The following is a 13,406-nucleotide window of genomic DNA, read 5'->3' as shown; positions in this document are numbered from 1 at the left end:
AACAGCAATATTGTTTTTTTGTTTGTTTGTTTGTTTTTTGGCTTTTTTGGTGAGGCAGTCAGGGTTAAGTGACTTGCCCAGGGTCACACAGCTTGAAGATTTCTTTCTTTCTTTTTTTTTTTTGGTGAGGGCAATTTAGGGGTTAAGTGACTTGCCCAGAGTCACACAGCTAGTGAGAGTTATGTGTCTGAGGCTGGATTTGAACTCAGATCCTCCTGACTCCAGGGCCAGTGCTCTGACAGCAATATTGTTATGATGATCAACTGTGAATGACTTAGCTATTTTCAGCAATACAATGATCCAAGACAGTTGTGAAGAACGTATAATGAAAAAATGCTGTCTACCTTCGGAGAGAAAACTGATGAAGTCTAAGTGCAGACTGAAGCATAATTTTTTTTTTCGCTTTCTTTATTTTCTTTCTTTTTTGCGACATGGCCAATATTATAATTATATGTAGTCTCCTCCGGTCATTTTTATCTTTTCTTCTAATGTGATGTTTATTTTAGCTGATCCTTGGTCTGGAGGCACACAGACAACTGAAAGTCTTTCCACATCAGTTACAGTTGTTTTTTTGTGTGTCAAAATATAATCAATTTCTCTTTTTTTGGTATGGTTTTTGGTGCCCGCCATGTCCAGTACCTTCTAACTCTCTTCGGGAAGAAAATAGTCACTGATCAGTCCACAAGTATTTATTGGAGGAGCTATGGAAAAGCAGGTACATTAATGCATTGTACCTATGATGGTCCAATCATTCTGGAAAGGAATTCAAAGTTATACACAAAAAATTCCTAAGTAGTGCAGCTGGCTTTTGACCTAGCTACAGCACTGCTAGATCTATACTGAAAAAAGGTCAGAAGAGAGAGAGGAAAAGGTCCTTTAAAAACAAAAATATTTATAATAGCTCTTTTTGTGGTGGCAAAAAACAGAAATGGAAATAAAAGGGATGCCCATCAATTGAGAAAGGGCCAAACAAGGTGTGGTACATGAATGTGATGGACAACTGTTGATTTGTACCAGGCACTGAGGATATGGATACAACAAGTGAAATAATCTCCATTTGCAAAGAACTTACATCCTTTTTTGATTTAATTTTTTTCAGTGAACATAATTTTATTTTCTCTCCCTTCCACCTCTTACCTACTATTTAAAAAAAAAGAAAAAAAAACAAAACCCTTTTAATAAACATGCATAGTTAAGAAAGATTAATCCCCTCATTAACCATGTCCAAAAAATCTCTCTCATTCTGTCCTGAATCCATCCTCTATTTGATTGCTTGCTGAGTTGATCAGCATTCCTAAGTCTTCCAGAGGAGTTTGTCTTTGCAATATTGTAGTTACTGTATAAATTATTCTCTTGGTTCTATTCACTATGCTATGTATCAGTTTATACAGCTCTTCTCAAGTTTCTCTGAAACTTCCTCCATCATGATTTCTTACAGCAGAATGGTATTCCATTATATAAATATATAATAACTCATTCAATTATTCCCCAAATGATGTATACCTTCTTACTTTCTAGACTGTCCCTATTACATATAACGCTGGCTCTTAATTTCATATAGATAATTCAAATTTTATTGATGCATTTTGTTTTTACATTACAAACATCTACAAATCACCCTCATTCTATGAAACGGCTCTTGTAATAAAGTAAAACATTTAAGCAAAACTAACAATGCAGTGACTTCATTTGAAAATGCATGCAACATTCCACATCTGCGGCATGCCCCTCTATTAAATTTTTTTTTGATGAGCAGAAATCTATTTCTCCTCCTCTATCTCACACCCCATTGCAAAAGAAAAAAAAAAAAATTCCTTGTAACATATATTCATACTCAAGCAAAACAAATTTTTTCATTGACTACATACAAAAATATATGTCTCATTCTATACCCTAAATCTATTACCTCTCTGTCAAGAGGTTGATAGTATGTTTTATCATTAATCCTTTGCAGTCATAGATGGTCACTGCATCGATTAGAGGTCTTACAGCTTTCAAAGTTCTTTATCTTTACAGTGTTGTCATTATTGTTCATTCTTTCACTTCATTATCAATTTTAATATCTTCAAGTTGTTAATTTTTATAATATTGATCTTATAATATAAATTATTCTTCTGGTCCTGTTTGCTTCAGTCTGCATCAGTTCATATTAATCTTTCTAATGTCTCTTTAAAACATCTCTTTCTTTATTTCTTACAAATCAACAGTTGTCCATCACATTCATGTACCACACCTTGTTTGGCCCTTTCTCAATTGATGGGCATCCCTTTTATTTCCATTTCTGTTTTTTGCCACCACAAAAAGAGCTATTATAAATATTTTTGTTTTTAAAGGATTTTTTCCTCTCTCTTCTGACCTTTTTTCAGTATAGATCTAGCAGTGCTGTAGCTAGGTCAAAAGCCAGCTGCACTACTTAGGAATTTTTTGTGTATAACTTTGAATTCCTTTCCAGAATGATTGGACCATCATAGGCACAATGCATTAATGTACCTGCTTTTCCATAGCTCCTCCAATATTTATCATTTTACCTTTTTTTGTTATTTTTTTTTACAATATGATTATTAGATTCTGATTCCCTCTTTTGTTTACATTTCCCTAGTTAATAGTGAGTTGGAGAATATTTTTTTTTCATACAGCTACAGATAGCCTGGGTTTCTTCTTTTGAGAACTGCCTATTCATATCCGTAGGCCGTTTATCAACTGGAAAATGGTGATTATTCTTATAAATTTGAATCAATTCCTTATGTATCTTGGGGTTGAGACCTTTATCAGGGAAATTTGTTGCATCTGTAGAGAATAAAATATGAAATTAATATTCCATATAAACATATGAAATAAATATGATATGGAGGCTTGGGGTTCCAACCATCCTATAAAACTTTGGCTTCTTTTGTTTTGGAAATTTGAACTATACTTTCCAGTGCACTTTTTGCCATCATCTCCATGCCCATTTGGTAGACTTGGATTCAAATACTGCTTCAGACACTCATACACTATATACCCTAGACAAGTCATTTAAAAGCTTGTGCCTCAACTTCCTCATCTGTAAAATGAAGGGGCTGGACTTGATAGCTTCAGATGTCTCTTCCAGCTCTAAACCTGTCAATCATTGAGTTTGAAAGTATATATTGACTTGTTTTGGGGCTTTGGGGGGAAGGGAACAAACATTTTTTATGTGCCAGGTACTGTGCAAAGTATCTTATAAATACTATCTTATTGTTAAGATTTTAATAGAACTCATTTGCCAAGAGATGCTGCATATTCTTCTACGAAGACCTACTTTAACATCTCAGTATGTGGTAGAGAGGACCTTGAGTTCTCAAAGGCTATGATGGTGGACTATAAGTTCTAGCAAGTTTTAACATGCTGCAAAGACTTCAAGTTCAGTCCCAGTGAAATACTGAGTCTTACTGTCCAATAACCAACCACAGAAGGAAAGGCTTGATCAGCAGGTTGATAACAGGGTGATGACAATTTTTTTTTGCCATGGAAAATCACAAAATGAAGAATAAAATAGCCCTCAGTCCTATTCAAGTCCCTTTGAATGATCAAAGCGAAAGTAATCCAGTGGTGAAGAAAAGGGTAAGGAACGCTAAAAATTACATCATTGGCAAACTGCATTAGCCTTAAGTTTTGATACTTTAAATATTCCAGTGACCAGGGAATTGATATAAGAATGAAACTAAATCAATATTGACATTCTTATGGTAAACAAAACCAAAAGGCAAGAGGACATTACAACTAAATGAAAGGATGGCTCAAAAATTCTCCCTGGAGGGTAAAATAGAGAAGTTAGTGGGGTAGTTTTCATCATCAGCACGGAAACAATAAGAAATATGATCTCATGGAACAATCATGCATTGCTGGGATCATGATATACTAGAGCAAAAAGACCCTTAGGAAGACGATTTTTTTCCCTTTCCTTTTGATTTATTATAAACTTATTGTAAACTTAGTAAATCATGTGTAATTAAAGACCCATGATAAATATTTCTTGAGATGAATTGTGTTAAATATCAATAAAACCAACTGAACTTGTTTCGCAACTATTTGTATTTGAATAAATGAAATTCAACACATAAAGCATCTATAAGAAGCTCTGTGGCATAGTGGATGGAGGAATGACCATGGAGCCAGGAAGACTTGGGTTCAAATTCTAGCTTTGATAAATCCTGGCTATGTGACCCTAGGCAAGTCTCATCATTTCTCAGCATGTTTGGCAGCTCTCCAAGAGCAGGTGCTGAATTGCCCTGGCAGAAGGAGCTCCCTACCAGGAGCTCTCCCTACCAGTGAATTCCTTGGTCCAGATCTTATCCTTAACACACTCATAACAACTTGTCAGTTATTTCCTCTGAGTCATCATCAGTGTCTAGAAACTTACCCTTTTATGTGGTCTTAGATAATATTCTGTTTCTGCTTTTCCCTCATTCTGTATCATTCCATAAAGGACTTTTCAAATTTCTTCATAATCCTCATGCTTATTGATTTTAATTGCATTATAGTATTCTATTACATTAATGTACTGCAATTTCTTTAACCGTTCTCTTACTGTTAGACATTTAGGTTGTTTCCAGGGTTATTCTTGCAATTACAAATAATGCCGCTATAAATACTATATACATATATATATAATATATATAATATATATAATTAATATATATAATATATATATATTTTAAGTAGAGAGTTTTCAATAGATTGAATAGCTGGCATATATATGTACATACATATATATCAATCACTCTCAGGATATATTTTCAATAATGAAATAATTGAGTCAAAAATATGATTAATTTTGTAACTTTTGCAAAAGAATTGAGAGATTGCTTCCCAAAAGGATTCTACTAATAATGAGTGAGGATACCAGTTTATCTACAGTCTTGCTAAGTCTTGAGTCTTACTTTTAAAATTATTTTTGGCAATTCCGTGAATTTGATACTTCAAAGTTAAGTTTCTATTTCCTGGTGTGTGTGTGTGTGTGTGTGTGTGTGTGTGTGTGTGTGTGTGTGTTTTAGTGAGGTTGAGCTTTTAAAAAACTATTAATAACTATTTCTTTCTAATTCTGTAAACTGTCTATTCACATCTTTTGGCCATCATCCATTTGTGTTACTTTTAGATATTTTTAACAGTTCCTTATAAATTTTAGATGTCAGATTATTTCTGTCGTATCTGTCATAATTTTACCAATCTGTTCTTTTGTTGTAAAGAAGGTGTTTTTTGTTTTCATTTAAGTATATTAACATTTCTCCTAGTTATTTCTTCTATATTTTGAGAAGATTAAAAAGTTCTCTCCCCTACAATATTGGGATAAATACATCACTATGCTATCTTTTATGAATTTTAGAGTTAAAAATGTTTAAATCTCTGATCCAGATAAAATTCATTGTGGCATTTGGTATAAGATGCACATACTTTCCCCTACTTTTTATTTCCTGCAGGTTCATTAAACATTAATCTTTTGTACATATTTGGTGAAATGTTTGCAATCTCTGTTCTGTCGCATTATTCTATATCCCTATTATTTTCCTTGGTGCCATAGAGTTTTGATGAAAATAGCTTTGTAATAGATTTTAAAGTGAGAAGGCAAGTGCACCATCAGTAACTTTTAAAAACTGTACTTCTTGATATTCTTTGTCATTTGTGTTCCCACAAAATTTCATTTTTATTCTATCTACTTTGTGAAGAAATTCATTGATTTGATTTGCTGTTCAGTTGTTTTAGTCATGTCTGACTCTTTGTGACCTCATCTGGGGTTTTCTTGGAGAAATACTGGAGTGGTTTGCCATGTCCTTCTCCAGCTCACTTTACAGATGAGGAAACTGAGACAACCAGGATTAAGTGACTTGCCCATAGTCAAACAGCTAGTAAGTGTGTGGGGCCTGATTTGAACTCAGGAAGATGTCTTCTTGACTCCAGTCCCAGCACTCTATTCCCTGCACCACCTAGCTATAAATAATCTATTTCATTTAAATGTTCTAACTTGACATCATATAACTATAATATTTACTGATGTTCTTAATTTTCATATTTGTTACTATCTTTTCCTTTTAATTTCTCATTTATTGATTTTTCTTTTTCTGGTTACATTAATGTTTTATGAATTTTATTTGCCTTTTCACAAAAGCTTTTGGTTTTATTAATTGATTTATTTCTTTTTCTATTCTAGTCATTTTTGTGCTTAATGCTATCCCTTTTGAAACTTTCCTCTGAACTATAACTTTATTCTTTTTTTTAGTGTCTTTAGGTTTAATTTTTTTCTTTTTCTTTCTTATTAATGTGGACATTCAATGATATGTATTTACCTGTAAGTAACTTTCTTGGATACATCTCATAGATTTTGACATATGGAATTATTGTTATTATTGTCTTCTAAATATTAACGTCACTTAATTTTGATGCCTTATTTAACCTAATTATTGTGTAATAGATTGTCTTTTAGTTTTCGTATAGTTTTATAAATTTTGCTCATGTTCACAGCATCATGAAATCTCCAAGTCAGAAGGAATCGAAGTGGTCGTTTGTTTAATCCATACCTAAACAAGAATCCCCTCTACATATTGACAAGTCATCATTTAGCTTTGGCTTGAAGATCTCCAATGAGAATGGAAACTGCTGCCTCTCAAGGCAACCCCATTGCACTTTTGGGCAGCTCTGATTATTAGAAAGTTTTCCCTTTTGCTTGCCCCTGGTTCTTCCCTCTGTGGTCAAGATTGGTCCTTGTAATTCATCTGGGTCAGGCAACATTTTAGTGTTGCTTTCATCTCACTATTATAGTCATTGTGTACATTTTCTCTTGCTTTATTTCCTTATTTTTTTTTTAGGCAATTGAGGTTAAGTGACTTGCCCAGAGTCACACAGCTAGTGTCAAGTGTTTGGTCTGAGACTGGATTTGAACTCAGGTCCTCCTGACTTCGGGGCTGGTGCTCTATCCACTGCCACCTAGCTGCCTCTATTGTCCTTATTTTGAATCAATTCATAAAAATCTTCCTTGTTTCTCTGAATTCCTCATATTTATGTTTCTTATGGTGCAATAATATTCCTTTACCTTTACATACCACAATTTATTTAAGTGTAGTTTCCTCTTTGGGCAGTTAAGTGGCATAGTAGATAGAGCACTGGCCTGGAGTCAGTAGGACCTGAGTTTAAATCCAGCCTTAGACACTTACTAGTTGTGTGACCCTGGGCAAGTGACTTAACCCTAGTTGCCTCAGTTTCCTCATCTGTAAAATGAGCTGGAGAAGGAAATGGCAAACCACTCCAGTATCTCTGCCAAGAAAACCCCAAATAAGATCTCGAAGAGTCTGACACAACGATTCAATCAGTTTCCTTTTTATTTTTATTTATTGTTTCCTTTTTAGCTCTTGTCTAATTCTCTACACCTAGCTTTATTGTGTTGTCTCAGTTGTGCTCAGATTGCACCCTAACCTGTACCCATACCCTCTTACCTATTTGAATTATTATTATTATTATTATTCCCTCCTCATAGCTATAACTCCATGGAAACTGAGTTTTGGCCAAAGTATATATTTTAACGAAAGCATAGAGGATTGGTAGTTACCTCTATCTCTGCACTATTTTCTTTTCTTTTCTTTCTTTTTTTTTTCATCTCTGTGACCAGCTTGAGCCAACGTTAGTTAGAATTCATGGATAGCAGAAACAAAACCAATTATTTTTGGCAACCTCTTTGCTATCCGCTTTACTTGAGCAAAGTTTCACAATAATGAAAGATGTTGATTGTTTTCTTTTTAAAAGATTTTTTAAAATACTATCAAAATAACCAGTCGCTAAAATAGAAAAAGCTAAAACAATGTAATCATTTATTTTATTGTGACCGCTCCCCAGTCACATGTTCATGGGGGTGAATGCATTCTCAAGAAACACAATGCTGACAGCCTTTGTGGATGTACAAGATATGAAAAAGGATCCGGAAAGTACACCAAGTGTGACCTGTTTGTTCTTTCAGAGAAAGCAGCACCCAAGCCTATGACCAGTCAACAAACTGGAAAAATAATTGTTGGTGGCAGCCACAAAAAAGAAGAATCATTCCCTTGAGTTCCATACTAAATCAAGAAGAATTTTCTGGAAGTTGGTGCCCAAAACTGACCACAATAATCCAAATGTTGTCCAGAGGATAATATAGTCCCTAGTCCTGTATGCTCTGCCTCTTTTGATGCAAGCTCTCTTAATGAGAGCACTTTTTTTTGGTAAGTTACGTAAAAGAAGCCTAAGGAGCCTCTATGATCTATGACAATGGATTGTTAAGACCAATCACTTCTCTGTCAACTATGATCTCTCTCCTAATAATAGTGATAATGACATGCAATTCTTGATTTTGGACTCCTCACAAACATCATAAGACAGTACTATCTCCCTGCATAATATTTGATTCTTCATTTTTGTTAAATAAATGATCATTGAGCACCTACTATACACAATCATACTCCTGGATATATGGTTCACTAGGAGAGATGGTAGGCCTAAAAACAATTAAAAGATAAGGCATTTTGTGATAAATGTCTTATGAAAACATTGGTTTAGGAGTAGGATAATTAAAAAGAAGGTATAGGATGAGACTTAGGTGCCCTATGACCTAATAAATTGCGTAATGTTTGGGGTAGTGAGAATGACAATCTGGATCTCAGTTTTTCACTCTCAGGTGAATGGGCTAGATCAGATGATATCTAAGGTCTGTCTATAAACTGCAAAGATCTTTGCAATCACTTGTTGATTTGTTTTTCAATTGTGTCTGACTTTCCATGACCCCATTTATGGTTTTCTTGGCAAAGATCCTGGAGTGATTTGCCATTTCCTTCTCCAGTTCATTTTACAGATGAGGAACTGAGGCAACCAGGATTAAGTGACTTGCCCATAGTCAAACAGCTAGTAAGTGTCCGAGGCTGGATTTGAACTCACAAAGAGGAGTCTTCCTGACTCCAGGCCCAGTGTTCTATCTACTGTGCCACCTAGCTTCCCTTTGCAATCACTTACCAATATACCAATAAACATTTATTAAGTGCTTACTATGTGCCAGGCACTGTGTGTGCTAAGTGGTGGAATACAAAAAGAGGCAAAAGACAATTCCTGCCCTCAAGGAGCTCACAATCTAATAAGGGGCAATTCTTTTCTAATGCCTCTTTCTCCCTCCCCCCAATATCATATACTTCTCTACCAAAGGTAGCTAAGTAGCATGGTGGATAGAGCGCTGGACTGGGAGACATGAAGACCTAAATCTCAATCCTGCCTTAACTAGCTTTGGGTACAGCACTCAATCTCTTTGGGCTTAGGTTTCCTAATCTGCAAAATGGGGGATAATAATAACATCAGCCTCACAGGGTTGTTGTCAGGATCAGATGAGATAATATATGTAAAGCACTTTGTAAACCTTAAAATACTATATAAGTGCTAGCAAACAACAACAACAATAATTAGTCCCTAGTACTATAGTGGGACTTTGGGTGTCAAAGCATGTCACAATAAATTCACTTTTAAATACCACTTTACAATTTGCAAAGCATCCCCCCCATCCCACCCCAGCAGTCTTCTGAGGTAGAAAGTAGATATTACTCCTAATTTGCAAAAGTTTGTAATGGGGGGGAGAGTTGTCTGTGAGAATTGTATACCACAGATAGTATTAATCTCCCACCTCCATGACTTCTCCCTCTGATCCTGTGAAGATTCCAGTCATTAAGACCACCAGGCCAGAACCCTGTGAAGGGACTTCAGAAGGCATCTTCATGAAAATATGAAAGAGAACAGCTCAGGGCAAAGAAATTATATCCTTCACTGAGAATCTCATAAAAGTGAATGTTGAAAACTATCTTTATATATAGTTGGAAAAAATAAAATACTATTAAGTGGTGAAAAAAAGAAATATATGCTTCTCATGTTGCCACCTGGGGCATAGTGTCAATCACCCTATGTTAATTCTAGCTCAAGTCTAGAAATTAACAAATTCTAAATTTGTAAGGGAAAAATTTGGGTGAGGGGGCATTAATGTACAATAAAGAGAATTTCATTTGAAAATATCAATTCTCCCACCTTAATAAAATATCCAGTAGTTTCATTTTTCCAAAGGGAATACAGAAACAGATTTATAGTCTACATTTCTGTGTCATTCTTGAGATGTTAGAGCAATGAATTTCATTATAATAGACTCTGGAAAATATTTCAATTAAGCAAGAAGATTCCCTTTGAAGAAAAATGCACATAGTAGATAAACTGAAGGATATTTGGCTGTGACTATTTTCTGAGGGTAATTTTGGACAATTTATTCTTTTCTGCATTATATTTATTATTTGCTTTCATTCTCACTGTAATTATATTCAGATCTGAATTAGCTTCTCAGTAACCGAAGTGTTTTTTTTAAAAAATCTTTTGCAACTGAACAAGAATCAAAGAAAAGGGGCAGCTAGGTGGCGCAATCGATAGAGCTCTGACCTTGGCGTCGGGAGGATTTGAGTTCAAATCCAGCATCAGACATTTGACACTCACTTAGCCCCGTTTGCCTTACCAAAAAGCAAAAAGAAAAAAAAATCAAAGAAAACTTTTCAGAGGAAAAATGTACTCAATCACCTCTCAGGTAAGAAATAAATAAGAAAAACTCTTACTCCTAAAGTGGTTTCTGGCATAAACTATTTAAATAATTTCTTTTTTTTTTAAGTTTTATTGGCACACAGTCATTTCTGAATATGCTCTTCCCTTACCCTATCCCTTCTCAGTCTAATGAGTCTTCCCTTCTGAATAAAGGAGGAAGGGAAGCAGTTAAGTGATGTCTCCCAACATATATGGACTATCTGATAGGGCCTGCATCGTTCCACACACAAAATTCTTCATCTCTCCAACCAAAGTGCTGCATTTCTTCATCTCTTCTCAGGGGCCAAACTTGGTCATTATAACTATATAGTTCTTTTCATTTAAATTGTTATGATATTGAATGATTTAAAAAAATATTTTTTTTGGTGAGGCAATTGGGTTAAGTAACTTGCCCAGGGTCGCACAGCTAGTGAGTATCATGTGTCTGAGGCCAAATTTGAACTCAGGTCCTCCTGACTCTAGGGCCGGTGCTGTATCCACTGTGCCACCTACCTGTCCCCTTGAATGATTTCTGAAAAGAGGTAGAATCCCTAAAGAAACAATTAATTCAGTGGAATAACGTCTTAAAGTTTTGTTATATTTTTATAGTGGTTTTTTGTTGTTGTTCCTTTGGGCTTATAGAGCTTTGGTCTCATCTTCATTTAAAGTTTTCTGAGCAGCCTGGATAAGACCTTTAACTTCTCTGAGACTCAATTTTCTCATCTTTATAATGAGAGGATTGGACCAGCATTAAAAATTTATGATTCTTTGTTAGCCAACTTATCACTGTCTTGCTTTAGAACCTAGAATAATTCTGTCTGACTTCTAAGGTTGCGTCTGGTTTCAAAAGCTCTTCTCCCATTGACCTCTCCAAACCCACCTCTCCTTACTCCCTAATATATTCATTCCTTCCCAGCCAAGCTATTTCTTGTCATATCCCACATGTGACATTTATTTTCACTGAAGTGTCTTTACATAAATCATTTCCTCTAGTAGGAGTTTTTTGTGCCCACCTTTCTGTCAATCCATACCTTTTACCTCCTTTAAAGCCTACTTCCAAAATCATTTCCTCTAGAAAATACTACCTAACAGAAGTAATGTGGCAGCGGCTAGTGCACTAGCCCTAGATTCAGGAGGACCTGAGTTCAAATTCAGCCTCAGATACTTGCTAGCTGTGTGACCCTGGCAAATCACTTAACGCTGTTTGTCTCAGTTCCTCATCTGTAAAATAAACTGGAGAAGGAAATGGCAAACCACCCTAGTATCTTTGCCCCAAATGGTATCATGGAGAGTCAGACATGACAGAAAATAATTAAATGACATCAACAATGGAGATAATACCACCTAAACTTGTCTATTCCTCTACTTTAGGCCTCCTTGGACCTTTTCTACTTGTCAGTCTCTGCGAACTGAACACGGACTTACACCTGAAATACTGCTTTTAAATAAAGTGAGTCAGGATAATAATAATAAGAAGAAGGTTTGCAAAATGCTTCACATATATTTTTATTGATCTTCACAATAACCTTGTAGATGTTATCATTACCTCCACTTTAGAGATGAGGAAACAGGCTAAGCTTAGGAGGTTAGATGCATGTTTCTTGAGGGGGAGCTGTGGTCTTGCTTCTCCCTGCAGTTCCTTGCCAATGTTTTATTTGACCTTCAGTAAATCTCTTTATCTAATCTGTAAAATAAAAAGGCTGAGCTAGATTATCTCTAGGGACCCCTCTTCACTCTAAGATTCTATATCTTATGTCTCAATGGTGGAATGGACTTACTCCTCTCATCATCCATGAGAATATTAAGCGCTGAGGTGGAGAAATAAACTCCTTCCAACTAGTAATAATGATAACTAGCATTTGTATAGTACTTAGAGACGTTAAGTGACTTGTGCAGAATCATATAGCTAATAAATGTCTATGGAGACAGTTTTCAAACTCAGGTCTTCTTGACTCAAAGCCCATCACTATCCATTGTACTACCTAGTGGTGCAGTTCAGGCGTTCTTATCTTTTGTTGGGTCTTGGATCCTTTTGGCAGTCTGGTGAAACCCACGGACCCCCTTATAGGACCAATATTTTATAAAATATACAAAACAAGACACAGGACTGATTACAAAGGAAACCAAAGATTAGTGAAAATAAAGACGTAATTTTTATTTTGCCGTCCAAGTTCAGGGACCCCCTGAATCTGTCCGTGGACCTCAGGTGAAGAATCCCAGTTCTATTTCTAAGTCCGAAGGGGGTTCTGTAAGTAATTAACTATACCCTGAATAAGCCCTTATAATAATAAAGAAAATATGTTTGTTCTACATAAGGTGCCAGATGCCAGCACCTCACCAGGTTCCCAGGATCTCTAGTCAAACCAGTCCTAAGGCGCACAGAGCACCATACTCCTGCAAAGCCACTTCTCTGTCCAAGGTTCCGCTGGGGCAGGTCTCTAACAAAACTCCCTGGAGCTCCCCCCTCCCGTTCTGTGACCTCTAAGCGGTCCATCCAGCTCTGGTGAATGAATTTTCTTCACCCGCCCCCTAGCTCCAGCCTGAGTGGGAGCCAGGGAATCCGGGATGGAAGTGAGAAAGTAGATCCCTACCTCCCTTTCTCAAATTCCACCCCACTCCTGTGCGCTCCGTTCCCCAATCCCGCTAATTTCGCCGTATTACTCTCCATCTCTATGCCCACTCCGCGCCCCGTATCCCCAGGTTCCTGGTGCACCAGCCTCTCCTAAAAGCTTTCTCTGTGGGTCCTTCTGCCCCCTCTCCACTCGCATTCCTTAGTGCTCCCTTCCTATTCTGATTCTCCTCTTGATCCCAGGCACTCCTACCCCTCCAGCCTT

Source organism: Phascolarctos cinereus, unplaced genomic scaffold (genome assembly GCF_003287225.1).
Source record: "Phascolarctos cinereus isolate Bilbo 61053 unplaced genomic scaffold, phaCin_HiC Scaffold_1;HRSCAF=81, whole genome shotgun sequence".
Lineage (NCBI taxonomy): Eukaryota > Metazoa > Chordata > Mammalia > Diprotodontia > Phascolarctidae > Phascolarctos > Phascolarctos cinereus.
The sequence above is the reverse complement of the archived record's forward strand: the minus strand, read 5'-3'. Positions refer to the sequence as shown.